At 39.0% G+C, this 20,509-nt stretch overlaps 2 protein-coding genes and 2 pseudogenes across 4 annotated transcripts in view; 3 read left to right on the top strand and 1 right to left on the bottom strand.

Annotated features, from left to right (window-relative positions):
- LOC144636854 (uncharacterized) overlaps positions 1-20,509 on the bottom strand; it is a 148,505-nt gene that overhangs the window by 103,901 nt on the left and 24,095 nt on the right. The window lies entirely within an intron of this gene.
- The window catches only part of LOC144636852 (uncharacterized), a 140,866-nt gene that overhangs the window by 102,805 nt on the left and 17,552 nt on the right, over positions 1-20,509 (top strand). The gene's annotated exons all lie outside the window — the stretch shown is intronic.
- The window catches only part of LOC144636822 (WD repeat-containing protein 25-like), a 68,144-nt pseudogene that overhangs the window by 39,714 nt on the left and 7,921 nt on the right, over positions 1-20,509 (top strand). Inside the window, exon 2 of the transcript XR_013567629.1 lies at positions 17,787-20,165. The product of XR_013567629.1 is annotated as a WD repeat-containing protein 25-like (transcript). The remainder of the gene's footprint in view (positions 1-17,786; positions 20,166-20,509) is intronic.
- Positions 5,153-13,401, top strand: LOC144636821 (WD repeat-containing protein 25-like; annotated as a pseudogene). The gene is made up of 5 exons (XR_013567628.1): positions 5,153-6,066; positions 6,928-7,058; positions 8,099-8,269; positions 11,085-11,225; positions 13,114-13,401. The product of XR_013567628.1 is annotated as a WD repeat-containing protein 25-like (transcript).

The raw sequence follows: 20,509 nt of genomic DNA, 5'->3' as shown, positions 1-20,509 counted from the left end.
TTGGTCGTGCATTGTTCTGTTATAAAGCACGCAAGGAAGCAACGAGAGCACTTCTTGAGTGCTATATGCTATGAATGTAAATATTCCTTTTGACTTTTGACTTTTCGAAGTGATGCTAATGACTGCAAACAAATAGGGTAGTCTGCCTGTGCTCTACCAGAAGAGATCAGTCAGAATGCGAGTCGAGCTTTGGATTTCGTCATTGTACATTGAACACCTGGAGATAAATAGTCAGAGATAAATAGCAGCGATTGATGTCAACTTAAAGTCAGAATGCGTGTCGGGCACTGATCGGGCTTTGTTTGTATTTGGCTTCTTTTTACATATTTTCTGAAATTTTTTACATAGTTTCTGAATTCTGTCGGCCTTGTAGGTTCGAAAAATGATGATCGACACTTGCTTTTGTATCTTTGATTTATTTAAAACACATTGGCTAGCTCAGAGAGGTAACAGCATGAGTTTTAGATGCGCGTTTATTGTACAGGATCGTTTCGACTCCATTTTTGTTTTGTTTTAGTAGCCAGTTGACTGTCACTAAGCTAGGAAACAAAGAAACAAAAGCATTTTTTCAAAGCAGTCCGAGTTTATCCAAGCAAAGAACCGGTCTTCAAACCTAACGACCTTCGTTTGACCCGGCCGAGAAGGAGAAACCCCTTTTACTTAAATCTCTTTCGCGATTGGTTATTCGCACGTCTATTTACACGTGTAGCCTACACGTGTAGCTTACATGTGTAGCTTACATGTGTAGCTTACATGTGACGTTTTTATAATCGACCATGTTTCTGTAAATAAAAACGCCTTTATAACACAACTAACAAAACTGCCTTTGATTAAATTTAAGCATTTCCGCACCACTGCGTGACTAGTTTTCGAGGTTGACTGTTTTTCAGTGTCTGTATGTGTGTCGTAGCCTCGAGGGCCACAGTTTCAAAACATTGTTTGCTATCAGGTTTGCTAATAACAGATTTTTCAAATGTGATTTCTGGCGACACACGAACACTAAAAGCTAACGAAATTTTGAAAATGGTTGTCACATGCAACTTATTCAGATCTCGACTTTCACCATGTACTTAACGTGACGTCATTGAAAACGCTTTCAGAGTATTTCTCTGTCCACACAAATAACACAGAGATATTTCGCCATTATTTAATTTCAGGCGAAATCGTTTTCTGATGAAGGAAAATTCAATAGCTTGATTCTTAGCTTTTAAATGCTGTTAATATAGGTTACATACCGATACACCTTCATACTGATACACCTTCATACCGATACACCAAAGTAACCGTCGCGCTGGTTACTTAGGAGATTTTTTGCTTCACTTAGGAACTCGTTCAGTCGTTATGTCTCACTAAATCGTAGGTTTCTGGAGCAATCTGGGCCGGCTCGTGGGAGCAGTGTGTGCCCATTAAGATAAAATAAGATATACTTATCTTGAAAAGAAATACCTTTTTTATTATTTAATACTCATATGAAGTGTGTGTAGTTCAGTAAAAGCTGCCCGGAGTACCGAGGAGAGGTTTTTACGTGAAAAACTAACTGCCTTGTCCTTTAATTAGCAGCATTGTTTCCAGCTAGGCTTTGAAAGCGCCTCGAGCACTAGAAGGTAACCGGTAAATAATAATTCACGAAGCCGAAGTTACTTAGGAGATATTAGGCTTGATGAAATATGAACGTAGGGTCTTAGACATGCTAGATGAACTGTCTGAATAAATCTGTAGAATTTAAAAATCCAAGTGGTCAACGTGTAACATTTTTAAAATAATGTTTTGCAAAAATGGAGTTTCTGGATATTCGAAAATCAAACATTTGCACATATTTTTTTTATATATATATTTTGATTTGTAATTTTAAGATCTTCTTTAATTTTATGTTCCAGTTAGACTATATTGTTCATATTTCGTGTCCAGTTTGGTCAATTTGAATAAGATAAAACTTGAATGGTGTGAAAATAAACAGTTATCATTAGTTATGGATGACTTTCTAATTGTTTAGTTGTTTAACGGTGATGAAGGAAATTAACAGGTGCAGTAGATATGATATTTTTGATAATGAAACGTGTTTTCAATGTTTTCGAGTTTCCCGTTACAAGTAATAATGTTAAGTGACTTTCAGTTCTCTGAGCAGTCTATGATCGAACTGTGAAAGAATGGGGCTTCTTGAAAACACCACGGGAATTCGTTATCAATATGGCTTTCGTCTTCTTAATTGTTGGTCAATGTATTTGTTTTGAATTCGAACTTCCGCTGTTTCGACATAGGAATGAAACTTCTACAACATGGCCTAAGGGGTACCTACTTGAATACTGATTTATTGCCTTTTATTGTTCCACGACAAAGACCCATAACCAGTCACAGTTCTTCACATGGAAATGTTTTCAAACAATCTTCAAAGCATGGAACCTAAATGTTGTTTAAAAATCCTTATTTTTGTGACAGAAAATGAACTTGATCTCAGTTCGATCAAGGGTGTTTTGCAGTGCGGCTTCACCTGGATGAGCCGCGTGCAGTTGTTATTTCTTCTCGGCAACGCACGTCTCATGCTGTGACTTTTGTCACGATGAACCTGATCTGAAACGCCAGCCGGAGACAGCCGAACATCTTAGAAGCTTACCGATCCCTACCGCGAGTTTTTGTTCTGCCGTGCGTGTTACGTGAATAGTAAATTAGCTGAAACCATTGTCTGATGCATATGTTACGGTTAGATAACTGTGGGCTGTGCCGACCTACGGTCGTCATTTAGACATACTCGCACTAGTGACAACAACATTTTTCAGATCTTACCTGAAGTAGTCGTTTCATGGCTCTCATTCAAGAATTTTCCAACCTAGCGTGTGTTGTTTTACTGTTTGTGGCCCTGTGCTACTTGATCAAAATCTACTGCACGATTGTAATGAATCGGGAGCCACGAGTGGAGGAGAATCAACCAAAACAGCCTGTGGCAGCCAGGGGGCTAAGCTTGAGTAGAACTGACGAGGAGAATCAAAATCACAGCGTACAGCGCAGTCGCCAGATTCCCAGAGAACACGACGAACGCCAAGGTTATTAACATTTTTAGAGCTAAAAGTAGGTGTATATTGTTTTTCTTCTAATTTTCTTTCTAATATTCTTTTATTTTTAATTTGAGACCACTTTTTATTATCAAACCAAAGCACGACATGGAACTAACTGCTCCGTTGAGTCGCCGTAAAACTACCGTAAAGAACCAAATTATGCACCTTTACTTAGCTTTACAGAAGCTTACAGAGGCGTACAGTTGAAATAAGCTCAACTCTTGTTTTTTTTTTCTGACTTCTCCTATGTTGTTTAGTTTATAAGGGGGCCGTAAAATTCCGAATGGCAGCGGTCATTCATATATACTTTTCAATAATTTTAAATAGTTGAGTAATACTTTTGAGATAGAAAAATCTAAAAGCACTGCTATAAGAAAAGTAAGGCAGCTGGATTCTGAAGCTTTTCTTTCATATTTCCGTAGGATAAACAGGGGTTTCCTATGCGAATTGTGCTTTTTCGAGGATTAAATACTGGCATGAGGCAAGACTTTCAGGAGTTCAGCACTACAAATAGCCGAGGGGCATGGAATACACAGAAAATTGTACCGGCTTTGTACTGAGAAACTGTTTACTATATACTATATTTTAGAGGGAATTAATGTGAATTATTTCACGGTCAGTGTTGTTTTCTTATTGTAATTTAAATTTGCTTTATCTGAGCGCAGAGTTAATGACATGGAACGACTAAACGTCGAGGTCTATCGATTGTAGTTTACTGCTCTCTAGAATAAAGACATGAGCTCAGTTTTTATATATGGATGAGATTTGTTTCGATCAGCCTTTATAATCGACCATGTTTCTGTAATTTTTTAAATCGGCTCTACTCAAACATGCAAGGTATCAGTCACGTTAATGACGAGACCACCTGCGAACTTGTATACTCAGATGCCTTAAGGCTGGTTCTCATATGATCGCCCCGATCGTCTCTGTCGCTTCTGTCGTTTGCAAAGTCTGAGGTGATTGGAGCAAGCAAACTTTTTGAAGCGACAGAAGCGACAGAGACGATCGGGACGATCATATCAGAACCAGGCTTTAATGATTGAGCAGCAACTATGAAAAAAAAACTGCCAACATGCCCTAAGGGCAGGAGTTTCCCTCAGCTAGAACAGCTTTTGTTTCAGAAAACAAAAGCACTCGTATTCAAGAACGCATTCTCGAACACTCGATCAGGAGAAATAGTGACAAAATAACCAAACAGCAATGTGAACTAAATTTACAGCTAAATAAAGAAAAAAAGGTAAAACAGAACTCGGGACTGGACTTTTCGTTCTGCTCCTGAATACCGTGGCCGAGAGTGACTATCGAAAGTGTAAAGTCAAAATCAAAAGTCGATCTTCAAAGTGAAAAGTCCAAATCAAAAATCAAAAGTCGATGTAGAAATTCAATTTTCAATTATATTTGAAAAGTCAAGGTCAAAAAGTCAATTTTCAAAGCGGGAAATCGCGTTTTACGAATTGTCACGCCTCACTTTCGACTTTAGTCTCTCGTAGCTCAGTTGGTTAGAGCGCCCAACCGGTATCTGGGAGGCCATGGGTTCGATTCCCGTCGGGGACTCAGATTTTTTCTTTGTCCCACGCTCGTGTCATGTTGAATAATTTCTTTACTACCTTGTTTCATTGTTTTTAGTCTCGCCAAAAGCTTACTTCCGGTTTAGCTTACGGGTGCTTCCGCCATCTTGAATCAAGAGATCTCTAGTTCAGCCCCTGAACCCCCCCCCCCCCCCCCCCCCCGCGTGGCAATTGAATCCAAGCGCAAGAAGAGAGAGTCCGGGATAACTAGCGCCTGGGGTTCAGATCAACGAGGAGTTCAATACACAGTGCACGGAAGGAAGAGTTCAGGGGCTGGTCTAAGGCCTGGTTCACACTAGGGACATAACCACATGGACATACTGCGACAAAAAGAAAAGTTAAGTTCTTTCCTTATGTTATTATGTTTCAACTATGTCGTTATGTCGTTTTGTTCACACTGGTGACATAAAACATCAACGTGAGGATTTTTTTTTTGCATTTGCGTGACCTTGTCGTTATGTCGTGTTATGTTGGTAGTCCTAAGAGATCTCGAGAGACCCTGGGAACAAATTATGCCAAAATGGCGGCCGGCCAGTGAGGCATGATGATTGTTCTGCGCGCCGCATTGTTCACCAATAAATCGCTTCACATCACCACAAGATCTTAGCGAGGTATGGAGAGTTTATGTGCTTACGATAGCAGTTCGTCTTCCGATGAAAGCGACGAGTCACCGAAAAGCAAGAAACGAAAGTCAGCAGAAAATGATCTGAGAAACAGTGTTCGAGAAGCAAGTAACATCGGACAGCCAGAAGGTAAAATGCTTACTAAACCTTCTCTGAAACCTTCAAATGCTAGTGGAATACTTGGAAGGAACGTCTCTGAATCAAAACAAATTACGACTTGCAGTACTAGTGTATCGAATCACTCGGATCGCTTCGAGTGGCAAGTTGACCAAGTTGTTAACCAGGCTAACCACAACAAGAATACTCCATCTTTCGTCGGACCAGTGGCACGAAGAACGAATACAAATGTGACCATTTCGGGGGCGAGTGTTAAACCTTACGTGTCGAAAAGAGAAAGAGAGAAATTGACTCAAACAAATGCTGCAACCTCGGCTTCAATGCTTTCAAGAAATCATCAGTTAGAAAAGAATGCTTGTGATGGTTCATTGAAAGGGGTTACACTTAATTCTGAGCAAAAAACTGAAATTTCAAGCAGAAAGACTGCAGATCTTGTGTGCAGACCACCTAAACAGCTGCAGTTAAATCTTGAAGGACATTCGCAGGGGGTCAACTGTGTCAGATAGAATCCAGCTGAGAGTAACTTGTTGTTGTCTGCATCAATGGATCACGTGGTCAGTGTTTGGGACACACACAAAGGCGGGGCCTGTACCCGAAGATTAACACGTCATACTGAAGCTGTCAAAGACTCTAGGTGGAGCTTGTGTGGATCGCAAGTTTTGAGTTGTGGATATGATAAAACTGCAAGACTTTTTAATTTGGAAACAGGTAATGACATTTGGGGTGAAATGTATGGTACAATTTGACTATGATTATTGCATGTAAGACATTTTTTCCACAACTACAACACAAATTGTATTGTGTAAATCAACCTACCACATCCTTACGACAGACGCGCACTCATGTAAATGGTCCTAAGTCATGCCATGGGCCTGTTGTAAGCTTGACGGCATGCAAGGAAATCATACTGTGTAAATTGGCCTTTATAGTAGGCTACCATGGAGCCCAGGGGGGGTACTCCGGCTTGTAAATTACTGGGATGATCGAAGGATTTTTTTGGGTTTGAAATTTTCGATTCCGGGATTTTTTTGGGTTGGAAAATTTGGCAAGTATTTTTTTGGGTGACTTGATTCAAATAGGGGATTTTTTGGGGTATTAAAAACAAACTAAAGTGCCCTGGCGTATTTATGGTATGATGAATAATCAAACTCGAGCTGGGTTTGAGCTCTGGCTGGGGTCCCTGTGTTGTGTTCTTGGGCAAGACATTTTACTCTCATAGTGCCTCTCTCCACCCAGGTGTATAAATGGGTACTAGCGAAAAAATGCTGGGGTTACCCAGTGATGGACTAGCATCCCATCCAGGGGGGAATAGAAATATTCCTAGTTGCTTAATGCTATCAAAACAGGGATAAGCTCCCGCAGTATGGACCACTTGGCTCAAGGCTTCTCTTTATAGTAGGAAACACGATTGCTGCTGCATTCAGCAAGCAAGCGTATTCTTCCCTGCTTCTATGATATTTTTTGTAAGGTATAGGCCATTTTAACCCTTCCTGAAAATTTTACGAGACATGTTGTCAATTTAGTTTGTATTATTATCAAACTAAGACCACTTGCTTTTTTTTATGACAGGTCAGGAAATCAAAGCATTTTCACACAAGAACTATGTGACCTGTGTTCAGTTTCATCCCACAGAACCTGCCCTTTTCCTAGCTGGGACATTTAAATCTGCCATTCTATGCTGGGACACAAGAACCGGAAATGTAAGTATGTAATATGTTAAAGCTGCACTGTCATTGTTTTAAAGTCATTCCTGAGAAAAGCTCAAAAATGAAATTTGATCATAGAAAATCCCAACAATAATAATGGTTTAATTTTCTAGGGGAGGTCACAGTCAAATTATGGACTTTAATGGTGTTGTGATGCTGTTAACTTTTTCAAGCCTGGCTTGGATGGTTTTTGACATTTTAACAGTAGTAATGGTTGCTTTTTACACTGGCAACAATAATTTTTAGTTAATTACTATTAATAGTAATTTTAATAATTATTAAGATTACCATGGCAACCAACAGACCGTTAGGGATAATCTATTAAATTTTTCAGGAGAGGGGATCGGGGGGGGGGGGGGGGGATTTTTCTAACAAAATATTTATGTCAACTTCAGTTCTGTGTAGGATTAATTTTTTGAGTTGTTAGGTATTTTTGTGCCTCACAAAGAAGGCTTAGTTTTCTTTTGTTCTCGTAATTGCTGCACAGGAATTTTTGTTTTGGTTATTGCCCAACCCCTCTCCAAAGTATGATTGATCCCAAAATAAACAAACAAACTTGAAAGCAAGCAAACAAACAAACTGGATCAAAATCCACCAATCACCGCACCCCTTAAAAAACCCTTGTAACCCATTGAAATTAACTTAGGTCAGGGTTTTTAGGTATACGGTATACTGGGGCATTTTAAACTGGGTATACTGTATTTTACCTAAAATTGGGCCTTTTATGGGTATAAAGTACCGGTATACTGTGTTATTTCACATTTTGGTATTTTGCGTGATTTTGAAGGGAAATTTTGGGTATACTGGGTACATGCTTTTTAGGTATACTAGTATACACTTACCCCCTGGCCGACCTGATTTCTGCTAAGTTGATTGATTGCAGGATTAAATGCAACAATTGTTAACATCTATAAAGCTCAGAATTTGCAGGTTTGCATGTTATTAAACAGCACATTGAAAAATTTCTTTTTATCATTTTAATAGAGTGATAGAGGCACCAGTCAACTTATAATGTGACTGTTTTTTGTCAACAGGTTGCCTCAACTTACTCAGCATTTTTTGGCCAAGTCCAGGACATAGCATTCCTCCCTGGAGGTGAGGAATTTATTTCTGCTGCTGAGGTAGTGAGACGGAATTCTACAGACAAAGGGATCATGGTCTGGGATTTTAGATCAACAGCAATATTATCAAATCAAATTTACCAGGTATGTTAATAGCAGGCTAAGTGAAATTCTTTTATAAAGAGGATGGATTAGGAAGAGAAGCTAGGTTAACATACAAAATAAAAGACACATTCAAACTAAATGTAATAAAAGTGGCCCTGCTTATCTTAAGGTACTGGTATTTCTGGAGGCTAATTTCCTGATTTTGAAGAAACTAAATAAGATATAAATAGCATCGAACTCGGAAAAAAATCCGAGTTCCAGATGGGATTTGAACCCACGACCCTCCGTGTTCTAGGAGGGATGCAATTTAATATCTTTGTTGCTCACTTTGAAGGTTTGAAGAAACTGACGAAATGTTGTCCCAAATGGTGTATAATTTTCCTTGCTAAAGTAAAATTATGTGCAAATTACAAAAATGTCATCAGATTTTCTGTTAAGTGTAAAGAATTATGGGTTTTTAAAAGGAATTTTAAGGTAATAATAATAATAATAATAATAATAATAATAATAATAATAATAATAATAATAATAAAAGATTTATATAGCGCCATATCCATGGCTCATGGCACTTTACAGTAAAAATATTATTAAAAAGTGAAATTTACTTTAAAAATTTACATCAGTGATAAAAGGAAATACTAACAAATAAAATAGATGAGCAGTAAAAATGGAAATAAAAGCTAAGAATCATTAAAATCTTTAAATGAAAAACTAACTCATTAACTAACTTAACTAAGTGACTAACTAACTGCCTAACTGAACTATCTAATTTACTGGTTAACTGGTAGGTAGTGCTGACTATCACATTTTTGAAAATCAGTTACAACTGGAAATGGAATCTATTATTATTTCAAAATATTTGAAGTTGTCCATAAATATAATGTCTAAAAATGAAACTTTTCATGGGAGTATTTCACAAACAAATTGAAATTGGCAATATAGCTAATTTTGCAAGTCATGTCTTGTAAAATCATTAAGTTACAGATTTGTTAATTCAGGAAATTTGAGTGACATTTGTATGCCGAAGGGCAAGTTTGTACCCCCCCCCCCCCCCCCAGCATACAAAAGTCTGTAACATTTCCGCACTTTGTAGAATCGCATTTAAGCTATTTTGCAAGATAGGGCGATCTTCACTTGGGTGTCAAAAGTAACCTGCATTTGCTTTGGTTTTGCATCACTACTCTTAGTGAATGGTTAATTTCTCATCAAATCAGAAGTAAAACCAATCATGACTCACTCACATACATTTTCCCATGCTTGGTGCCAGCTACATGCATAATAATTTATGCTTCGAGTTTTGATTGGTTCACTGGCTTTTCTGTGTCCTTTTGTGATTAGCCAGAGTGATAATTTTGGTTTTGGTTTTACAACACTCAATCAAAAATAGCTCTATGGCTGTTAAACTTGGCCATTTTACTCATTTTAAGGTGCTCGTTCCAGCAGTGAATATTGTTAGATTTCCACTTCTTGGCCAATATCTACAGTTAAATCAATAACAACAAACAAACAAAACCAAAAATACCGTATTTTCTCGTTTAAACGCCCCCGGCGTTTATTTCAAACTTGGCCCGATAGAGCCGGCGTTTATTTGATTTCAGGAGTTTTTCAAGCCCTATGTTTCTCAGAAATGATTTTTATTCATTATTTTTGACAGCAATATATTTAGACATTATTTTTAAAGCATGTTAAACCTTTAATAATTGTTTAAGGGGTTTATTTTCAAATACAGCTTGGACACCCGGCGTTTATTCGGAGCCCGGCGTTTAATCGAGAAAATACGGTACATGGAAGAATCTATTGCTATCTAGTACTGTTATCTTTTTCTTAACTTAAGAGGACAAAACATTCTCAATCTACCGAAAGTGCATATTTCCAAGCACAGGCTTAAATCTTGGCGATACTTTGCCCAAAAAATAAGGAACAGCCACTCAGACTTCGTCTGATCTTTACTTTGTTATAAAACCTTTAGAAAGACACTGCATGCTGTAGCTATAAGCCGTCATTTGTAAATAGTTGTACCTTATTACATGAAATTTTCGCGACACGTTAATTTCGCGAATTTTGCGATTCCAAAAAAATCGCGAAATTAAAGTGACGCGAACAATAAGTGTCGCGAACATAAAATGACGCGAAAATTAAGTGACAGACATTATGTCAATAATCAAGAAGGAATCAGTTTATTACCACTGAAAGAAGGAATTTTCAATGTAAATGGATGTTGTCGTCAATTGACTCAAGAACAATAACTCGCGTACAGGCATGACCTACTTGTAGACATTGTGAGAACTACTCTGTTGTTGCTATTGCCGAGATTTAGGCCCACCCTTGTGGTTTTGTTAATTTTGACGTTACTGTTCCTTAGTTTGATGAAGTTGTTTTTTTTTTAGTTCAACAGGCATGTAAAATAATATTGTCAAGGAAATGTAAATTGTGTCTTACTCAAAAACGCGAAATTAAAGTGATTCAAAATTTTCGCAAAATCGCGAAAATTAAGTGTCGCGAAATATGCGCACCTCAAAATCGCGAAATTGACGTGTCGCGAAAATTTCATGTAATAAGGTATATCTGATTTAATAAGATGTCACTTATTTTTTAAACAAATTTTAGTCAAGAAATCTTAACATTTGTTAACCTTTCACTTATAGTAATTTATAAACTTACGTTTTTTATTCATGGGTCGCATATATTTTAAAGCTTTGAAGAATTTTTTTTTCTTTTTTTTTTTCTTTGTGGCTTACCTGTGAACTAGCTGGTGCGTTCCTGCAGATTTTGCTAACCATATCTGCGGGACGCATCGAAACCATGGCTAAGTGTAATGACCACATTAAACATTGTATTGTATTTCTATTTTCAGGAAGCATTTACCTGTACTTGTTTAAAGGTTCACCCAACTGAATCACACTTTGTGGCGCAGTCAAACGGAGACTACATTGCTTTGTTCTCAACAAGAAAACCTTACAAGCTGAACAAGTTTAAGAGATACGAGGGCCACAAGGTAAAAATCTATGCAAATTAAGACCGAGTATCCTGATGAGTTTGAGAATGCCACTTTAGACGCCTGATAAGCACTTTATAAAAAAAACAATGCGTTATGCCGAGTGGACTTAAATTAAAGTAACCGTTAAAGCGCGCGCTTGAAAACAATGTAAAAAAACGCACGCGCGTAACACCCTGGAATACTACCATGGCAATCAGAGATGTTTGGTTCTCTGAAAAATGAAGAAAAGGTTAAAACTTTGCCATCGTAAAAGATCCGCTTGTTTTTAGAGGCTTGTATCTTTTTTCCTATCAGCGAGAGAAATTACATGAAATTTTCTAAAAAAACTTTTCATTACGAGAAGGACGCAATCATTGTTAGATTCTTTGAAGTGCGAAACGAAAAAACGAGAAAGAAAAACTAGTTAAAAGCGCGAACAAATCTTACCTTCTCGTTTAGCAGGATATGTAAGGTATGAAAGCAATAAGAAAATCGTAAGCGGTAATATCAACTTCATGCTTACAACAAAACGTTTTTCTTCCCGCGAAAAACGCACAGCTTGTTCGTTCCGCGAAAAAGAGCAAAGTGAGAGCTTGACGTCACAATAAGCGTTTATGACGCAGGGCGCGCGAGTTGAGTTAGGCTCGTTACCAGGCCAGGTTGTCCTTTCCTTTGCTGGGGAAGTTAAGTGTCAAGTCTCTTAGTTGTTGTGAGAAAAAATTTAAAAATGGTTGAATGGTTTGACCGTAATCTAAAGGAATTTCTCGGTTTCACGGCGATTGATCTGTTTGGACAAGGTTTTCGACTGCGCCTACCTTACTGGATTCATAATATAAGATTTATTACATATATACAGTATAACTGTGGATGAAAGATTTAATGCTTGAAAGACCATCGGTTGCGAAAAAGGCCTCAAACATTCAGGCGTTAACGGGATTCCAAACCATGACCTCGGCGATACCGGCGTAGTGCTAACTGGGAGCAGGTCACTTAGCGAGTTCGTAATATGCCTGTAGAAGAGCGATGCAGATATAATAGTGAATACCGTATTTTCTTGATTAAACGCCCCCGGCGTTTATTTCAAACTTGGCCCGATAGGGCCGGCGTTTATTTGAATTCAGGAGTTTTTTCAAGCCCTATGTTTCTAAGAAATGATTTTTATTCATTATTTTTGACAGCTATATAATTAGACATTATTTTAAAAGCATATTAAACCTTTAATAATTGTTTAAGGGGTATATTTTCAAACACAACTTGGAGACCCGGCGTTTATTCGGGGCCCGGCGTTTAATCGAGAAAATACGGTATATGAAATATATATATGTCTGAATTTATCAAAACCAGGTCAAGGAAATTTGCACCGTTTTAAGCGCAAATCGCTGTAAACGCGTTTTTTTCTCGCCAGAAACTATCTCCAAACTCAATGATATAAAAACTTAAGGGAATGTCAGTCTTTTTTTCTCTTCTCCTCTCTCTCCTCTACCTTTCAGCGCTGTATTTCTTTTTTTTTTCCCTTTCTTGTGGCGTTTTAAGCCAATTCGCGCAGTAACGTACTTGTTCAAGAATACTAACGTCACTTTTCTTTGACCCGGTTTTGATAAATTCAGACATATATTAGAACTTCAATTGTAAGATCATGCGAAAGCCTGGAATTCTCTCGTAGATGCGAAATAGAAGTACATAGATTGATTGTAACTCGAAAAGCTCCTTCTTGGCAGGTTAAATATCTGCGACACATAACTGCGATGCGAGTCACGATTGGTTTCCGGTCATACTTCTGATTGACTCAGAAAGTGGCTCGGAATTTATCAAAACCAATTCAAACGCGAAACTTTGCACCGTTTTAAGCGCAAATCGCTCTAAACACGTAATTTTAACACTTGATTGGTAATTCATTTGTTTTCAGGTGAGTGGTTATCATATTGGATGCGATTTCAGCCCTGATGGTAGAATAGTTTCCTCTGGCTCAGCGGACGGCAAAATCTTTTTCTACGATCATTTTACATCTCGTGTGATAAGGACACTCGACGCTCACTCCGCGCCATGTATGGATGTCGCTTACCACCCCACCCTACCCAGCTGTGTAGCAAGCTGTGGGTGGGATGGAAAGGTTAAAGTTTGGACATAACTTAGATGTACCACAATCTAGTAAACAACAGGTTTAATAAAAGAGGAGGAGGATGTTCGAAACTCGGTTTTGTGTTAGAAATTTTAATAAATATTGTGTCGTTTTAGCCACAGATAACATACGGGCGTTGCAGGAGGGAACACAACAGAAAAAGAGGGGAATGCAGAAGGAAATGCAGGGGAAAGTCACAGAGAAAGAAGAAAAGGCATGAAAGAACCTGCATGGAACACGCGGGTAACGCACAGAAATGCACAGTTTAGAGGCATAGGTGTTTGCCCTAGGAACGCATGGCAGAATGAACGTGAAATGCATTTCCTCTTGCATTTATGTTGCATTTCATGTGAGTTTTCCTATCTAATCCATCTCCTCTTGCATTCCCTTTGTGTTCCACTTGCATGTCCTTTTACGGCAATCACCCAGTGAGCGCTTCCTTGTGCACTTTTAGTGAATTTGGCCTGCCTTGCCATGCCTTGCGGCCATGCGTCGCCGGTGCGTTTTCCACGGCGTTTCCATGCGTTATCTGCGGCTTCCCTTATGCGCTTCTAAGTACGTTACAACGTGCGTCCACAGCCTTCTTGAGAGTTAAGGCCCGGCCAAACGCACGTAATATTTCAACGCAACATATCCCAAACACTGTTGCGCACAGCATGTTGCAATCGTTTGGCCACCCTGGTGCAACATGCCAACATCTCGCAACATTTTTGGATGTTGCATGATGTTGTATTCGATTGGCCACGTTCGAGCAACATTGTTGCGCCGGGGCATGCGCACCATTTCGGATTGCGCCATCCAACATGCTGCAATATATTGCAACAGGGTGGCCAAATGCTTGCAACATGTTGTGCTTAACAATGTTGCGCTATGTTACGTTCAACTGTTGCGTCCGTTTGGGCAGCACCTTCCCAACATCTCACATGAGCCAACAATGTTACGATATGTTGCGTTCAAATATTGCGTCCGTTTGGATGGGGCTATCACTTCTCGTTTCTATGTGCGTTTACTAGGTCGTTTCCAGTGAGTTTGTTTTGCGTTGCCTTCCTTTACGCTTGCGTTCCCTATGCCCACTAGGTGCGTTCCTTGCCGCGTGCCCGTAGGTTCTGTTGCACTTTTAACATTACAATGTGCGTCCCCTGTACTTTCGAACGTGCGTTCGCATTCCACGCATTTGATTCCGGTGAGTTATCGTGCTTACACCTTTGCGTTCTCTCGTTTTTTCTAGTGCTTTCCTCTATGCGTTTCCAGTGATTTGGCGTCCGTTGACGTTTTTTCCCGTGCCTTCACCGTGCGTTCGGCTTCCCTACTCCCTGGTAGGAGTGTTACCCTCTCCCTCGAGCCATCTTTTAACGAGCGTTTATATGAGAAAAGTTGGCCATGTCACGCATGCTCTGCATGTCCAGAGTTGTCCCTGGTGGGGAAAGCCTCGAGCCATGCTGGGACCAAAAACAAAAAAGGCCCATACTGCCGGAACTTATCCCAGTGTCGGTAGCATTAAGCGGCTAGGAATATTTCTACTCGATCCCCCCTGAATGGGATGCTAGTCCATCGCAGGGTACCCTCCAGCATTATATTATTATATCATTTATCATTATCATGATTATGTTACCGGTACCCATTTATACACCTGGGTGGAGAGAGGCACCATGGGAGTTAAGTGTTTTGCCCAAGAACACAACACAGTGCAGACCGCTCGATCTGGAGTCCGACATGTTGTCACTGGTAGGTGAGTCAAAAAAAGCCGAAGTGTTTACATGCAAGTGAAAAAGTTGGCTCGCCCCATAGGGTCACCCTACCCCCGAGCCAACTTTACGATTTCCCATTTAAAAGGTTTGCGGGCCATGAGTTTCCTTCCCGGGTACATCCAACCATATTTTACAAATCCATGTTTTACAAATCTACATTTTACAAATCCATGGTTAACAAATCCATATTTTACAAATTCATATTTTACAAATCCATATTTTACAAATTCATATTCTACAAATCCAATCCAGTTCAATCCAGTCCAGTCCATTCCTTGTTTTCATGGGTTTCTGGTGTTTATGCCCGTACGCGCGAAGTTCAGCTGAACCAATCAGCTGATTTCTTTTTTAAAAGGAATCAGCTGATTGGTGAACTGGAACAATCAGAAAGCTTTTACGGGGAAACCCTTTTTTGTACGTCAACTCCTGATTGGTTGTAGACCCTCATTGTAATGTTTCAGTTTTGCCAATTTACCTCTACTACTACTACCACTACTACGACGGTAGTTGACGTTCCGAGCAAATCATATGATAACTGAATCTTCCATCAGTATGCAGTCACAAATGGTGCTTCCCATTCAAGAGTTTGTGATTGTTATTATACTTTTCGTGATCCTGTGTTACGTGATGAAGATGTACCGGGCTCTAATGAATTGGCAGCCGAGAGATCAACAACACGAAGAACCTGTGATCGTTAGGAGGAGAAATTATCGGAGGAGGATAAACGACAGAACCCCGCACAATTTTCGTGGCAATCGCTTTCCGACGGAACACGACGAACGACAAGGCTGAACGACCCCTGAACAAGTGAGTATGACTTTTTACTGGATGCACTAAGTACTATGAGTACTATGGATGCCAGAGTGCTCACAGTACTTTCTCGCGCGGAGCTAACCTGCGATCAGGCGTCAAAAAACGCCGAAGATACCCCATTTTTTTTTACAAATCTACGCCAAGGTCCTTTATTATACTTAACGCCAGTGTGCCGCGCAACTTTAAAAAAAAATCCACACCGAAGATCTTCGAAGAGACGTGAGAGCCCAAAATAATTTCTGTAAAGAAAGCATCGGCAAATCGAGAACAACGAGAAAGTCGAGGAAGTTAGGAGAATTCGGTTATGCAAACAGTTATGCAAACCCCCGAGACACAGTCGAGGGTTTGCATGACTTTCGAGAATTCTGCCACCTCACCGAGTATTTAATATTTAGTAAGTGTTTCATTGCTTTTATGAAATATTTCTCAGATATAAATCGACAAATGAAGGGAAATTTGTTTATTTACTTCGTGATTCAAATAGATTTTCTCACACGCTCTTGCCCTGGGGAAAATTGGGATAAGTAACTCCAGCCCTCAAACAAACTAGCCAATCAAAACACGCATCTGCAGCTGCGCGGTAGTCAATCAGGAAGTGATTTCATCTTGAAATGCTGGTAAATCTTGCAGAAAAATACCTAAAGATTGGCAAACACTAGAAGAAATGCTCAAAATATACGATTCTGTAAGGAACTGTAAGAACTTCAAGATGAGTTTATTTAGGCTTAAAATGAACCCTGGGATGAATGTAACTGTGTTTGATCGCTCTTGACAGTGGCGCGAACTTGCCCGATTTGACAGCCTGACAACATGAGTAGTGGAGAAAAATCCCGAGAAGAATCGCTCATTGTGCCTTGCGAAGTTTTGCTGGTTGGGAATCATACCACAAGCAGCGGGTCTAGCTTGGCCAGTAGCAATGTGTATGCCTTTCTTTAGCTTTCTTGTACGGGTTGTTCAGATCGGCGCTCTAAACCAATCCAGTGTGCTTCTACTGTAGTTTCCTCCGTCTTTGTCCGTGCCTCAAGCGAAGAATAACCTCAAATTGGCGTAAATTTTGCTTTGGTTATCTAATAAATATCTATTCTTTGTTAATTCCTCTTGCCGAAGCCTATTTTTAATGAAAACAATTCATGACTATCAATGTCAATGTAATAGTAGATTATTATTTATTTGATATTTACTTATAAATTTAGCTTCCTATTTGTTTTCATCTTAAATATTTGAATTTTTATATACTTTAATTTAGCTTTTTGATAAATTGAAGAGTACATATTATAAGTATTTTAGTATTTTTAACGTAGTTTTTCAGTAATTTTTTTTAATTTTTTGTTATGCGCATTTGATTATATTAACATGTATAAGGCAGGCAAAGCGCTGTGTTTCTTTTTTCTTTTGTTTTGTTTTTTTCCATGGGTTCGGGGAAGAGAAAGCCAAGCCTCAAATCAACACTTGGCAAATTTTTCTCCATTTTTTTTTTTAATATTATAAGTACTTGAAATTACCTAACATGTTTTACAATTGTGCCAGGAAACACAGAAGCAGGATGTTACAACTGTGTTTCCCATACTCCCATCTAAACACAACACTATCAACCAATGAGAGCATGTATACTGTCTTAAATATTTTTTATAAATGCAAATGAGTCGATCCCACTCCAATACACTCAAATACACATTAGTCATAATAAATTGTTCAGTTCATGGTAATTATCTTCCATTTTTTATCACTTACAGTTAACAGGTTTTGTAAAGTTTCACACCCTCATGATCTTTTTACAGTCTACAACATAAAGATCATGGTGCCAAACATCAAATATGTCTGAATATTTTCTGAAATTTTTGTTCTTTTAATAGCAGCCAGATCCTGAGAGTTTTTCTATTATATTTCCCGTGCAGGAAGGGGAAAGACACTCTGGAAAGAGGAAAGAAAGATGTTTTATGGGTACTCAAAATTGCACCTTATTTCTTCTGGAAGGAGAGAAGTGAACATTGTATTCTGATGGATTCAATGGATTTTGCAGAATTCAGCTTGATAGCAGCAATACATGATAGATAATTTTTTTTAAGAATTTGTGTGTATGTAAATTTTGATCTTTGATTAGGGTGCGTTCCTTTGAAATGATCTGGATCAAGATCACTATGATCCAAGATCACCGGCTGACAGATCATGGTACATCAAAGGAACCAATGAATCCAGTCTGACTGGGCAAGGTTCCACCAGTTCTTTTGATGCACCATGATCTGGGTGATCTTGGATCATTGATTCTGATCTGGATCATCCCAAAGGAATGCACTCTAACTTTGCAACCCCTATTGCCTGCAGGCATCAAAGATGTGAACTTACGTAACTATAGACTTGCATCCATGGATTCATAGTTTATAGTATCTTCAATATTGTCACCCAATAATCATTAAGAATAAGGTATTTTCTTGATTTGCCACTTAAAGCATGACAAAGCAAGGTACTCTTCAGAATATGTAGTATTTTCATAATTGTATGAAGTAAAACTCATAGGATGTGATTTGATCACATCAGTTTTTTTAATGCGACCACGTTTCTGCAGGTCAGCTCCTGGTTTCTGTAAACAATATGTACAGCTTATACCCTTGACTCAATTGTTAAAAATATGTACTGATGACAATTATATGTAAATTTTTAATGTCTATACCATGTTGAATTCTTGAGGGTCATAACTATTGGGCTTACTTATAAGTGGGTGGGGATATGGGGGCATGAACCTCCCGCTTCCCGTACCTTTTACTCCCGCTTCCTACCCCTTTCTGTGGTGTTTCCCATTTCTTTGTCCCATATCTACTGCAAAATATAACAAAATGTTGTGAAATTTTACTCGTTTTCTCCTGGTTCCCACCATCTTAGGAATCCCACTTCCAGCTGCCCTCTCTTCTCCCACCTCCTGCCCCTTTTCTCCCGGGATCCCGCCCCCCTGTCCCCCTCCACTAATAACAAATGTGATTTCTGGCAACACATGAATGCTAAACGCTCACGACAACGTATCACTGAAAGCACTTTCAAAGTATTTCTGTCTCCACACAAATGACACAAAGATTTGGTAATCATTTAATTTCAGTGGAAACTGTTTCCTGATTGAGGAAAATTCAACAGCTTTATAATTTTCTCAGCTTTTGAATGTTGTTTTTGTAGGTTACATGCCGATGCACATTGGTTACTTAGGAAATTTATAGTTAGGTAAAAATTGGCCAAACACTTTTTAATACCACACTATAAAATTAAAAAAATATATACTCAGAGGGTCCGCCATCATGACTCGAGAGACCCTGGGGACGAATTTATCAACAAAATGTCAAAATGGCGGACAGATGCAAGGATCTCAGTTCAGCTTGTTATTTTTGCTGCAGTCTTCTGTGATTTCTCGTTATTATAACTATATATTGCTTCACATTGCCGATATTTGAACGCTGCAATATTTCAGCGAGGTATGGAGAGTTTGTGTGCGTACGATAGCAGTTCGTCTTCCGATGACGAGTCACCGAAAAACAAGAAACAAAAGTTAACAGAAGTCGATGGCAATAGCGTTCGACAAGCAAGAAACGGCAGACAGCCAGTGGATAAAATGCTGAAAACTTCTGTCAAACCTTCAAATGATAGTGGAATACTTGGAAGGAACGTCTCTGAATCAAAACAAATTACAACTTGCTGTTCTAGTGCTTCAAATCGCTCGGATCGCTTCGAGTCTCAAGTTAATATTGTTAACCAGACTAACCACAACAAGAATACTCCATCTTTCGTCGGACCAGTGGCACGAAGAACGAATACAAATGCGAGCATTTCAGGGGCGAGTGTTAAACCTTACGTGTCGAAGAGAGAAAGAGAGAGATTGACTCAAACAAATGCTGCAACCTCGGGTTCAACGCTTTCAACAGACCATCAGTTAAAAAAGGATTGATTGTGATGATTCTCTGAAAGGGGTTACACTTAATTCTAAACAAAACACTGAAATTTCAAGCAGAAAGACTGCAGATGTTGTGTGTAAACCACCTAAACAGCTGCAGTTCAATCTTGAAGGACATTCCCAGGGGGTCAACTGCGTCAGATGGAATCCAGCAGAGAGCAATTTGCTGTTGTCTGCGTCAATGGAACACGTGGTTAGTGTTTGGGACACAAACAAAGGCAGGGCCTGTACCCGAAGATTAACATGTCATACTGAAGCCGTCAAAGACTCTAGGTGGAGCTTGTGTGGATCGCAAGTGTTGAGTTGTGGATATGATAAAACTGCAAGACTTTTTAATTTGGAAACAGGTAATGACACTGATTAGGGGCAAATTGCACAGTACAATTTGGCTACAATTATTGCATGCAACACATGACTACAACAGGAATTGTGCTGTGTAAATCAACCTACCACATCTTAATGACAGACGCGCACATGTAAATGGTGCTTAAAGTCATGTCATAGTCCTGTCATAAGCTTGTTGTAGCAAGATAGTAATACCATGTAAATTGGCCCTTGCAGTAGGCTAGCATGGAGAAGGGGAAAAGGGTATTTAAAGTAAATTAAGTCATCCAATGGTGCAAAAGAGCCTTTATTTTTTATTTAAAAATAAATGCATGGAATTGTAGGAAATAGGAAATTGCTGTGTTGT

The sequence above is a fragment of the Oculina patagonica genome, chromosome 13 (genome assembly GCF_052425735.1).
Source record: "Oculina patagonica isolate OP01 chromosome 13, crgOcupat, whole genome shotgun sequence".
In the NCBI taxonomy this organism is placed as follows: domain Eukaryota; kingdom Metazoa; phylum Cnidaria; class Anthozoa; order Scleractinia; family Oculinidae; genus Oculina; species Oculina patagonica.
This window is presented reverse-complemented; position numbering and strand designations above follow the sequence as displayed.